Genomic DNA, 12692 nt, shown 5'->3' with positions numbered 1-12692 from the left:
AGTGTACAGGCATCAGCATGCTTTTATAAACACAATTCCATTGAGTGTACAGGCATCAGCATGCTTTTATAAACACAATTCCATTGAGTGTAGACATCAGCATGCTTTTATAAACACAATTCCATTGAGTGTACAGGCATCAGCATGCTTTTATAAACACAATTCCATTGAGTGTACAGACATCAGCATGCTTTTATAAACACAATTCCATTGAGTGTACAGGCGTCCGTATGCTTTTATAAACCTTACCTGTTTCACAATTCAATTGACTGTATACGTCTCAAGTGTGCAGTTTCAAAGGATTATGGATTTAAATTTTGGTTAAAGACAGTTCTCTGCTTGCTTGCCTTCTCTCCCAGGAACTCTGTTACACTTGGGTGATATCAGCACTGTTTTCAGGGTCAAGCATCTTACTGGCTGCAAAGCATGCCAATCATTAGCAGACGCAGCTGGTTGGTTACTAACAGGAAAGGGCTGGTTCACTCCTCAAGGGACCTTGAAAGTGCAAGACTGTCTGAAATACAACGCGTTTATTGAAACTGTCTTGTCCTAGCAAGACAACAGGACTTGGAAAAGTCCTAGCAGGGCTTGGAATTGAAATGAACATTTCTACGCAAGATAAGCACACTTGCTCATGTGCAGGACTATTTTATAAAACAATTGAAAGAAAGACAAAAGTGAAAAGCTTTGTAATTGAGTACTCACACAGGCAGAGCCATTAGTAGTGCTGCTATGTAGAGAGCAGTGATGGTGTGAACGGGCACAGGTCTGTTCACCCCACTGAGTGCCGACAGCTCCTCCTCGAGGGCCTTGATCTTAGAGAGGTGCTTCTGACTGCAACACAAAGACAAACACCACAGTGAGCATTGAGACTGAATCCTGACTGCAACACAAAGACAAACACCACAGTGAGCATTGAGACTGAATCCTGACTTGCAACACAAAGACAAACACCACAGTGAGCATTGAGACTGAATCCTGACTGCAACACAAAGACAAACACCACAGTGAGCATTGAGACTGAATCCTGACTTGCAACACAAAGACAAACACCACAGTGAGCATTGAGACTGAATCCTGACTTGCAACACAAAGACAAACACCACAGTGAGCATTGAGACTGAATCCTGACTGCAACACAAAGACAAACACCACAGTGAGCATTGAGACTGAATCCTGACTGCAACACAAAGACAAACACCACAGTGAGCATTGAGACTGAATCCTGACTGCAACACAAAGACAAACACCACAGTAAGCATTGAGACTGAAAACATGAAGCCCTTTTAGTTAAAAGTAGATCTATCCAACTTTTTCGCAAAGGGAGTTCTTGTAGAGCCGTAGAAAAATATATTGGAGACTGCTCTCCCATTGTTTACTATGGAGGTCAACGATTCTGTTATTACTCAATAACAGAAAGACAAATAAAGCACAGCTGAGAGATGACGTCTGCTCTAAAACCACAGCTTACTGATGAAACACTTCACAGGAACGCTGGAGCCCTGCTGTCAAACACTCTCTCAGTGAACACAATGATCATTTCACACAGACAGAGCGAAATAAATAACTTTAAAAAGCTGTAGTATCTAGTGATAATGACATTGCTGTGATAATAACGTAATACTGTCTGAAATAATGAATCAAATATGACAGGACAGCGTCACTGGCAAGGCTGTTTCTACTAGGAAGTGAGACAGACACAGAAGGTACAGTGAAGCGCTAATGCGCATGTTTAATACTACGACTACGACTACTACTAATAATAATAATAATACACAAAAGACAGGAACGAAACAAACAGCACAAGGGCCAAAACAAAAGGGTATCCAACACTTCCAGTACTACAGAACGAGACATGGACGTAAATACACAAACAAGACGGGACAGCACGCCACAGGAAAACCACTTCTCACCAACATCAAATCCAACACTAACCAAGCTAACACCTGTGATCACCTTATTTATACACCTGTGGCTGGAGCCTTAATTCATTATTTAATCACTTATTCAATTCACGGCTCCAGACACATTCCCACATGTTTTTGCAGGGAGGATTCTAACTCCCTACCACCCAATAATCCACACGCACGCACGCACGCACACACGCACACGCGGACACGCACACACACACACACACAAACGCACGCGGACATGCACACACACACACACTCACGCACACACACGCGGACACACACACACACTTTCCCTGCCACAATGCCACAGCAATGTCATTATCCCTTAAATATATAACTAATGAAAAAAGAAGCAACAACAGCTATTGTATAGCCCTGGTTCAAAGAGTAACATTTACAAACGAGAGGAGGCCATTTGGCCCATCAGTGCTCACCAGGTTCCTAGTAACTGATTGATCTCAAAACTTTGTCAAGGGTCTGAAAGGATCCTAATGATTCAGCATCTCCATGGCTCAGTTATCTATTCCATACTGCAACGGGGGGAGATCTGTGCTGACTATCTGGCACATGCGTGGTACTGCAGGAAGAAGGCAGCAGTCTCATAAGATCCGCTTGTCAGTCATGGCGATGACACGGAGAGGTGGGGAAGAAGGTGTGTTGGCTTTCCCTCTCCGAGTGGCTGAGAGGCGGGCCTTGGGAGATTGCTTGGCCCATAAGAACTGCACTTTATTGTGCATTTGGGTGGCCGTAATTTGGAATATACAGTGACGCTGGCAGAAGATGCCAGTGTAAACAAGGACCAGGCAAGCCCAGCTGAGGGAGACAGCCTGCCTTAATATAATTAAAAAAGTAAAAGAAATAATTACGTACCCGAGGGGACGTGTGTAGGTATACAGGGAACTCTGGCCACCCCAGTGTATGGAAATAGCTGAGCGTAGGTCGGAGGACCGTACTGACCGGCTTAGCGACATGGGGGCACTGTGTAAGCAGCACCTTTATTTTGTAGTTTTATTACTGTGTTTTAGTTTCCCTTTTCATTTCGCCTTTTGTTTTCATTATTATTTTTGAGCACCTGTAAGTGCGCCAGTTTTTTTTTTAAAAAAACAACAATACTTCTGTTTATAATAGTCATTCATAATTATAACCGGAGTGTTTGTGACTCATAATAAGTTAATATGTCATGTGTATGATATCAGATTATTATTATAAGATATTACTTGGTAAAGTTTGAGAACTCCAAACTGAGATGACATCTCTTACACAATAAGAGACTTCCGAAACCCAAATACTAAATATTAGGGGGTGGCAGTCAGAAAGTAACTTTCTCATGGTGCTCACTCCAATAATAATTAAAAAGTTAATTAAAATGTTTTACTGTTTAAAATCACGGCTGTTTTGTGAACTAGCAGACAGTAATGCGCTCTCTGCAGGGTTCTGGTGTTAAAACCCCTTCAATTCCTGAGATGCAGGGGTTAATATACTCACTTCAGAGAGTCGGCTGCTTGCTTGCTCTCCATGGCCTGAGTATACTGCTGGCTGGTACTCTGCAGCTCCTGCGATATACGGGTCAAGTTCTTTTGAAGTGAATTGATTTCACCTAGATACAAAAAGAGCAATTCAGCATTCCAAACTATATACCAGGATACAATACATTCCAAACTATATACCAGGATACAATACATTCCAAACTATATACCAGGATACAATACATTCCAAACTATATACCAGGATACAATACAGAGCTGGATGTGGAGGCCGGTGGTAAGTCTTCACCCCAGTGAACAATGAACAGGCTTAGGTACAAGAGCAGTAAGGGAACCCCCAGCTCATTCAAGAGGTTGAATTTCAGTCAGGAGACTCCCCGACCCGTCTCAATGGAGCACTGTATTTATTCCAGGGTTAATAATAGATTCAGTCCAATGTAAGGTAATAAAACCCAATTGTCCCAGCTTCAAATGTAATTTTCTTCTTTTTTTTTACAATCCCTTTTCTTTGCATAGAATATTGTAGCTCTTATTGTAGTGACTCAAATCCTTCTTTTTATTTTGTTCAGGTGCTTTCACCAGATTCAGTTTGAGTTGCCTGCCATTGATACATGCAAGCAGGGGTGTGGGAACTAGAGGGGCTGAAGTACTGGGGTGCTGTGCACCTGCTGCTGCAATGATAAATCCTGCTGGTTTGGGGAATATTATAAGAACATAAGAAAGTTTACAAACAAGAGGGGGACATTCAGCCCATCTTGCTCGTTTGGTTGTTAGTAGCTTATTGATCCCAGAATCTCATCAAGCAGCTTCTTGAAGGATCCCAGGGTGTCAGCTTCAACAACATTACTGGGGAGTTGGTTCCAGACCCTCACAATTCTTTGTGTAAAAAAGTGCCTCCTATTTTCTGTTCTGAATGCCCCTTTATCTAATCTCCATTTGTGATCCCTGGTCCTTATTTATTTTTTCAGGTTAAAATAGTCCCCTGGGTCTACATTGTCTATACCTTTTAGGATTGTGAATGCTTGAATCAGATCACCGCGTAGTCTTCTTTGTTCAAGACCTGTGTGTGCAGTGCACTGTGCCTTCTTACATTGCTTTTGATTACATCAGCATTGTCTGTCACAACAGGGGCGGGATATTTTATAAATCGCACGTTTGCAATCTCACAAGAGCATTAGAAGCTTGTATACAGTAGAACAGTTTGGGAAAATGTCACGAAAAAGAATATCTAACTGGGTTGCTGCTTTATGGAGCAATACTAAAAACACAGTGACATCCTGGATGGGCTATGTGTCCTTTCCCTCATGAAAAAATGAATCAACATGACCCGGAGCCAAGTGAACCTTTGGAGCCCTCTGACTGTCCTTGTCAACAATGACTACTGGAAATAAAACACAACTGATCAACCTGCTTTTACAAGTAAACAAGACATTTCTAAATAGCAGGATTTAAGTGGATTTAAGTGGATTAAGTGAACAGTATACGCTACTTTTCCATTTGTTTGTTCTAAACGTTTTATGTTGTAAACATTGTAGCAAGGACTGTGGTTAATTTTTTTTTAATTTTTTTTTTTTTTACTTAAATAGATGAACATTATCTAAGGGTTCCCTTGTAAAAGTTTCACAAAAAACTATGGTGCAGTAAGCATAGTATAACTTTGGGAAAAGCATGAGAAAATTGTAAAATGACTGCAAATTTACTTTGGTGAACCTTTTATAAGGGTAAGCCTCATTACTGCAAACAAAATAAATACAATAAAAAAGCTTCTGAAATTGCACTGTGTTGGGTATTATTACTGAAATACAACAATGCAATACCCCTTTACTACTAACACATCAAGTTATCCCACCTTGTGTTTCTGCTCTCACACTGGCCAGTTCACTTTTCAAGGTCAAAACCTGATTTTCCACCGCTGTGAGATTTGTATATAAAATGTTCTGCAACAGAAAAACATATGAATAATCCAATATACAGTAACAGAAAGGGTACATCATTTTTCAAATAGGCTAACAGGCTACCTAATATTTTCAAATACCCATTTTATAAAGCAACATTCATATTTCTATGCTTACCTACGAAATATTTACACATTCCTTACAAAATTATTATTATTATTGGTTTATTTAGTAGACACCTTTATCCAAGGCGACTTACAGAGACCAGGGTGTGTGAACTATGCATCAGCTGCAGAGTCACTTACAACACCATCTCACCCAAAAGACGGAGCACAAGGAGGTTAAGTGACTTGCTCAGGGTCACACAATGAGTCAGTGGTTGAGGTGGGATTTGAACTGGGGAGCTCCTGGTCACAAGCCCTTTTCTTTAACCACTGGACCACACAGTCTCCTATAATATACTTCAAGTGTTACAGAACATGCATTCACAGGATACAGCAAAGGTAAAGTCATGTGGTTCTTGTACATACTGCAGGGGGTCCCGGAACACTTTAGGCTGGTTTCACAGACTCTGATTAGCCCCAATTTTGGATTACCTTACCTAAAGTTAGTGCCGATTGGGGCCATTTAAGTTTAGTGGAAATAATTCAAGTTTTTCTGCCCATGTTTTTTGACTTAGATAAAGACAAGATATTTAAGTTGTTTTTCTAAAATTGTTTCACAAAAAAATATCTTTTATTTGGCTGGACATATATGCTAACTTGTCATTTTTGTACATTTGAAATGTTTTTGGAAAGACATTATTTTATTAATTTACAACCAAATGAGAAACTTGGAAGGCTACGGATAGGGGATCACATAACACATGGGGCCTAGCAGCGCTCCTGATAAGCTGTGTACTGGGTGTTTTACGCATTGAAAAAATATGAACTACGCATGATAGCATGATAGCATGATAGCATGATAGCATGATAGCATGATATTTAAATTGAATGCGTAAAGAACATGCACAGCATTTTTGCTGCACAGCTTGAGTCAGCATGTTTTGAAGCTTCTTGTACTTCGTTGGTCAATGAGGATGAACTGCACGTGGCAGCTAGAGAATGGATAATGTTGCTACAGCTAATAGCCTGCCTGGGAACTGCCAGAAACACGTGACGAGTAAGTACGCGGTTTCGATAAAAAAAAAAAATAAATACACACACACAAAAACCATGTGCATTGAATCCACTTACATGAATGAGTGTTGGTGCTGCTGAATATGCCTTATGATTTCTCAGTGCTGTCTTTATCAACCTCATTTCTGGAAGGTAAATCTATAATAAATTCAATATTCTGTATTTGGAGAGAGTCTGGATGCTTTATATTGCATAGCAAGGTGATAAGTAAGGAATATAATATTGTTTCTTTATTTGCATCAGTGTAGTATTGGTACATTAAAAAAAAAAAAAAATTGGGAGCGTGTCTGTGGAATTGGAAAGAGGGAGTGGGTGAAAACCAGACCTACAAAACTACCTGGACGAGGCATAGAACTGCTCAGATCATCTTAAATCATACATCAGATCATCTAAACTCATACATCAAATTACTACTCCCTCCTCATACGTTACATACCAACAGGAACTGTCATTCTAAGATTTTGAGGGTTTTTTTATGAACAAAAATGTTGCCGGACGGAGGCAAAACGTATACATGGACAGGGCATTAAAACGACAGACGGATTACTCCCTTCCCATAGATTACATTCCAACAAAAATGATCATTATGGCAGTTTTCCTAAATAAATTTTAACGCTTCCAGACAAAAACAATAATAATGATCACTTTCCCAAACTCTGTTTTGTGGTGCTGAAGACAGTTCCCCATCCAACAGATACAAAATTGGGAAACTCGAGTAATAAGGAAGCTTTACAGTCTCTGTGCCTCTCATATGCAATTTAAGTAATCATTGTACAGCATAAATTAGATAGAAAATGGGGTGTTAGGTCACTTAAACCTATAGTTATACGACTAATGAAAACGCAAATGTGATTTCCAAGACCATTCAAAATACATTCCTTGTGTTGTGTGGTTCATGTATTTTCAGACAAGGCTAGTCTACCTGTCGTATTGAAACACATGACACCAACTGCGATTCGAATATAGAAACAGGTGATAACTGATGGAGATTGTAGGTGATAACCGATCGAAAGGCCAACACACCCTCTTCCCCACCTCTCCGTGTCATTGCCATGACTGACAGGCAGATCTTACGAGGCTGCCGCCCTCTTCCTGCCGAACCACGCATGCGCCAGACAGTCAGCACAGATCTCCCCCCGTTACAATGCCCCATCCAGATAAAATCGTGAGAATTTTGACCACGCAGATGAGAAACCCTGTGCCGAATGTGGCAGAGGGATACACTAGTTAATTGATAGCCAGCTAATCCATCTGCCACAATATAAAAACAAGCAGCTTTGGCTGAACGGGGTGAGTGTGCTCAGAGGCTGATGGGAGTCGTGAGTAGAAGAGAAATAGAAAGAGAATAACAATTGCTAGTTGTGCTGGTTTTACACCAGCACGATACTTGTTTGTGCCTTGTCTGTTTTGGCCATCGTGCCATTTATTTTGAGTGTTTTGTTTTGTTAAAACCTTTTGTTTATTTATTATTAAATCTGCACACCAGCACATTCATACCCCTAACCCAAACCTTAATCAACCCCAACCCTAACCTTAATCAACCCCAACCCTAACCCTAACCTTAATCAACCCCAACCCTAACCTTAATCAACCCCAACCCTAACCCTAACCTTAACCTTAATCAACCCCAACCCTAACCCTAACCTTAATCAACCCCAACCCTAACCTTAATCAACCCTAACCCTAACCTTAATCAACCCCAACCCTAACCTTAATCAACCCCAACCCTAACCTTAATCAACCCTAACCCTAACCTTAATCAACCCCAACCCTAACCTTAATCAACCCCAACCCGAACCCTAACCCTAATCAACCCCAACCCTAACCCTAACCTTAATCAACCCCAACCCGAACCCTAACCTTAATCAACCCCAACCCTAACCTTAATCAACCCCAACCCGAACCCTAACCCTAATCAACCCCAACCCTAACCCTAACCTTAATCAACCCCAACCCGAACCCTAACCTTAATCAACCCCAACCCTAACCCTAACCTTAATCAACCCCAACCCTAACATTAATCAACCCCAACCCGAACCCTAACCCTAATCAATCCCAACCCCAACCCTAACCTTAATCAACCCCAACCCTAACCTTAAATCAACCCCAACCCTAACCCTAACCTTAATCAACCCCAACCCTAACCTTAATCAACCCTAACCCTAACCTTAATCAACGCTAACCCTAACCCTAACCTTAATCAACCCAAACCCAAACCCTAACCTTAATGAACCCCAACCCTAACCTTAATCAACCCCAACCCGAACTCTAACCTGAATCAACCACCAACCCGAACCCCAACCCCAACCCTAATCAACCCCAACCCCAACCCTAACCTTAATCAACCCCAACCCTAACCTTAACCTTAATCAACCACAACCCCAACACCAACCCTAATCATCCCCAACCCTAACCATAACCCTAACCTTAATCAACCACCAACCCTAACCTTAATCAACCCCAACCCTAGCCCTAACCCTAATCAACCCCAACCTTAATCAACTCCAACCCTAACCCTAACCCTAACCTTAATCAACCCCAACCCTAACCTTAATCAACCCCAACCCTAGCCCTAACCCTAATCAACCCCAACCCTAACCTTAATCAACACCAACCCCAACCCTAACCCTAACCTTAATCAACCCCAACCCTAACCCTAACCCGATCCATAACCTAACCAACCCCAACCCTAACCTTAATCAACCCCCAACCCTAACCCTAACCCTAACCCGATCCCTAACTTGTAAAAGTGGAAACACAACCCTAACCCTATCCCTATCCCTAACTCTCTAGAATCATCTGATGCCCTGCGGACAGTTTCTAGTGGATAGTCCTTTGTGCTGCACACTTACACTACACTGCATGCAGCATCCTACACATGAGTTTACATACCCATCGATCGCATTGGCATTCGGCTGCTGTGGCTGCCTAACCTTCACATACAAGTTTTTTTTGTGAGCGTGAAATAACTGTCAAAAATAAGTTGTACTTGTATTTTTGAGTTCTACTCCTACATTTGGATACATTTTTTCTTTTTACGAACTTACACATTTATTTTACAGGTACACATATTTTTTATGAGTCTATGCATTTATTTTATAGATACACTTTTTTTATGCACACTCCATAGATTTACAGAAAACAAAAAAAACTAACAGCCTAAGTGGGTGGAGACTCGGTGAAGGCAGACGCAAACTACCGGTACATCCAGAGCAGCAACTTATCAGACTAAAGTAATATTATTTTTTATTATTAATATTATTAAGGCACGACTAAATATGACAACGTTTTTATAGATTAGTTCAAAGTAACAGTACAGTTAAAATGTAAGGCTGTAGTTAAAGCATACCCTATAAGTTAGCATTAAAGTATGCACTGTATTTATTGGAAGTACCGTAAAAAAACGGTATATAAACCGATGTATAAATCCCCCCCCCCTTTTTTTAGGACCCCCTAAAAATACCTAGAAAATAAAGGTTTTTACAGTATTTGTGACTTCAACTTGTAATGTTGCATTTTACGCACATACAGCCTGATTTTCAGAAGGCACATTTTGAGAGACAAAATTTGGCCACCTAATTATACGTCAGATTTAATTGAATTGATTTAAATATCACAATGTATTCTCTGATGCAATATTAATATTTATATTCTTTACATGCAATATCGGAATGTTTTTGTCTGTTTGTGAAAAATCATAATAAAAATGCAAGAAATAAATATGTTTGTTACATATGTTTTCGAATGGTCATATGTTAATTGTGTATTTAATATATTCTAAAATTAGCCAGCCTCCACTTATAAGTCCCTGTTCGAATATTCTGAACAAGGTGCTGTTCTCCAGCTGTTTTGACCCTGAAATCAGTGTTGGGCTGAGCAAAAAATAAATGAATATTGTTTAGGATCTGCCCCTCTATAAATATCCACAGAGAAATTGGCAGCCCAACATTATTTAACCCCTTAAATACAAAGCAAATTCAGCTTGGAGCAGGTCGTCTCTGCCGAGTCACAGATCGACCTGGGCTTCTCTGAAGCGATCCCAAATGTGCTGCTCCACCTGAGGGTGGAGTCGTCATTCTGATGGGTGAGGACCCTCCCTCGAGAGGAGGTCCGCTGCCCAGTTCACCACTCTGGGGAGGTGAACAGCCCGGAGGAACAATAAATGCTTACTCTGTACCAGTATTAACTGACTCTTGACCTCGTTGAGAGAGAGACCTAGTCGCTAGATGGTTTGTCACTGTTGCCGTGTGGGCCACTGCTCCTTTCTGCAACTGGGAACAGATCAACCAGTCGTCCAGGTAGTTCAGCACCCTGATCCCTTGCAGCCGCAAGGGAGCTAGGATTGCATCCACACACTTCGAAAAGGTGCGGAGGGCTAAGGAAAGGAAAATTCGAATACGCTCCCCTGAAAGGCGAAGCAGAGATATTTTCTGTGCGCTGGATGGATAGGAACATGGAAATACGTGTCCTTCAAGTCCACTGTAGTAAAGCAATCGCCCGGCCAGACAGATTGCAGGATGTGGCGATGTGTGACCATCTGGAACCTCCTCTCCCTCAAGAACCAGCTGAGGTGTCTCAGGTCTAGGATGGGGCGAAGGCCATCGTCTTTTTTTGGCACCAGAAAGTATCTTGAGTAGAACCCCTCTTCTTGAGAGGTGTGCTCTACGAGACAGATGGCTTGTTTGAGAAATAGTTTCTCTACTTCTTGCCTGAGTGCCAGAACCTGGAGAGGGTCGTTCACAGATGTAATCATGATGCCTCAAAAGGGAGGAGGTCCCGCGCGGAACTGTAGTGCGTAACCACTGGAGCACGGGGAGGGAGTAGCCCGGCCACTTACCCTGACGCCTCGCGTTCTTGGTAGGAGCGCTGCAGGAACTCCTCTATTGCTGGCCCAAAGGTATGCCATGGAGATACTGGCGCATCCAATAGCGCCATCTTATCCGCATTGGGGACTCTTGCCTGTGACAGCCATAGCTGTCTGCGAGCCACCACCAGGTTTGCCAGGCTTCGGCCTAGGGCTTGCCCTTGAAGGCCAGAGATCTGGAGCAGCGTGTTTGAAAGGAGGAGTAACTCGGAAGCTGGCTCAGGGAGCGGGGCTTCCCATAGTATGCCATCCATATAGGCGGTTAGGATACTCGCCGTATTCGCTAGGCGAGTGCGCCTCCGTGACCCTGCATTGCGGGTTCGGGCACGCAGGGTCATTGGGCAAGCCCACCACTAGCGGAGCCTTGACCAAGGCTGCAATGGTGGAGTCCACTGGGGGAAAACCTGCCAGGCCCAGCTTGTCCACATCCTCTAAGGAAGTGAACAGGGCCGCTTGCTTCAGTACACTGGGCGCTGAGGCCGGACGATCCCATGAGGAGCATACCTCCTCCATGAAATCCCGGAACGCTGGGAAGGGCTGAGTGCGTTGAGCCACAGCCTGCATCCTGAACACGGACCGGCGTGGCTCAGCCACTGTCGCCCAAGGCACCCGCATAAAGAGCTCGAAAACGGGGGTGCACTAACCTCTGAGGCAACCTCTGAGCTGGGCACAGCACACTGTCTTGCACTGAGTGCAAAGCATGGGAGCGCCTAAGCACCGCGTGCATCGAGATACCGAAGCACGTATCAAGCACCATGTGCGCCGAGTGCACTGAGCACCGTGCTCACCGAATGCCGTGTACACTGAGCACCGTGTGCACCGAGTTCAGTGTGCACCAAGCACTGCGTGCACTGAGCACCGCGTGCACTGAGCACTGTGTGCACCCAGCACCGAGTCACCAAAATGCAGTGCGCACAGAGCACTGTGTGCACCGAGCACCAAGGCGCTATGCACGCCGAGGCACCGTGGCACCGAAGTACAAAGGGATGAGCGTGCACCGAGGTACCGAAGCAGCGAGGGGCAGCTAATGCAGCGGTGCCTACCCTAACCGTGTGTAGTCAGACACCTGGTCAGTGCGCAGCATGCACCAGGGGAGACACACAGGCTGAAGCCACGGTGGGCGAGAGCTCAGTTAGTTGAGAAAAAAAAACAAAAGGGAGAACACACTCTTTTTTTTTTTTTTTTTTTGAAGGCCCAACGCACCAAGGTGGGCGGGTCAAGGCAGCCGGCGAGGAACACAAGGCTGACTGACTGTTGTTTATTTGGCCCAAGCTGCACGAACGACAGCCGGCAAAGTCACTCAACGGCGGGGGTGGCAAGCCAAGCCTCGGCAGGGGAACGGTGTTCTCCCTGAAGGT

This window comes from Acipenser ruthenus, chromosome 49 (genome assembly GCF_902713425.1).
Source record: "Acipenser ruthenus chromosome 49, fAciRut3.2 maternal haplotype, whole genome shotgun sequence".
NCBI classification, from domain to species: domain Eukaryota; kingdom Metazoa; phylum Chordata; class Actinopteri; order Acipenseriformes; family Acipenseridae; genus Acipenser; species Acipenser ruthenus.
The sequence above is the reverse complement of the archived record's forward strand: the minus strand, read 5'-3'. Positions refer to the sequence as shown.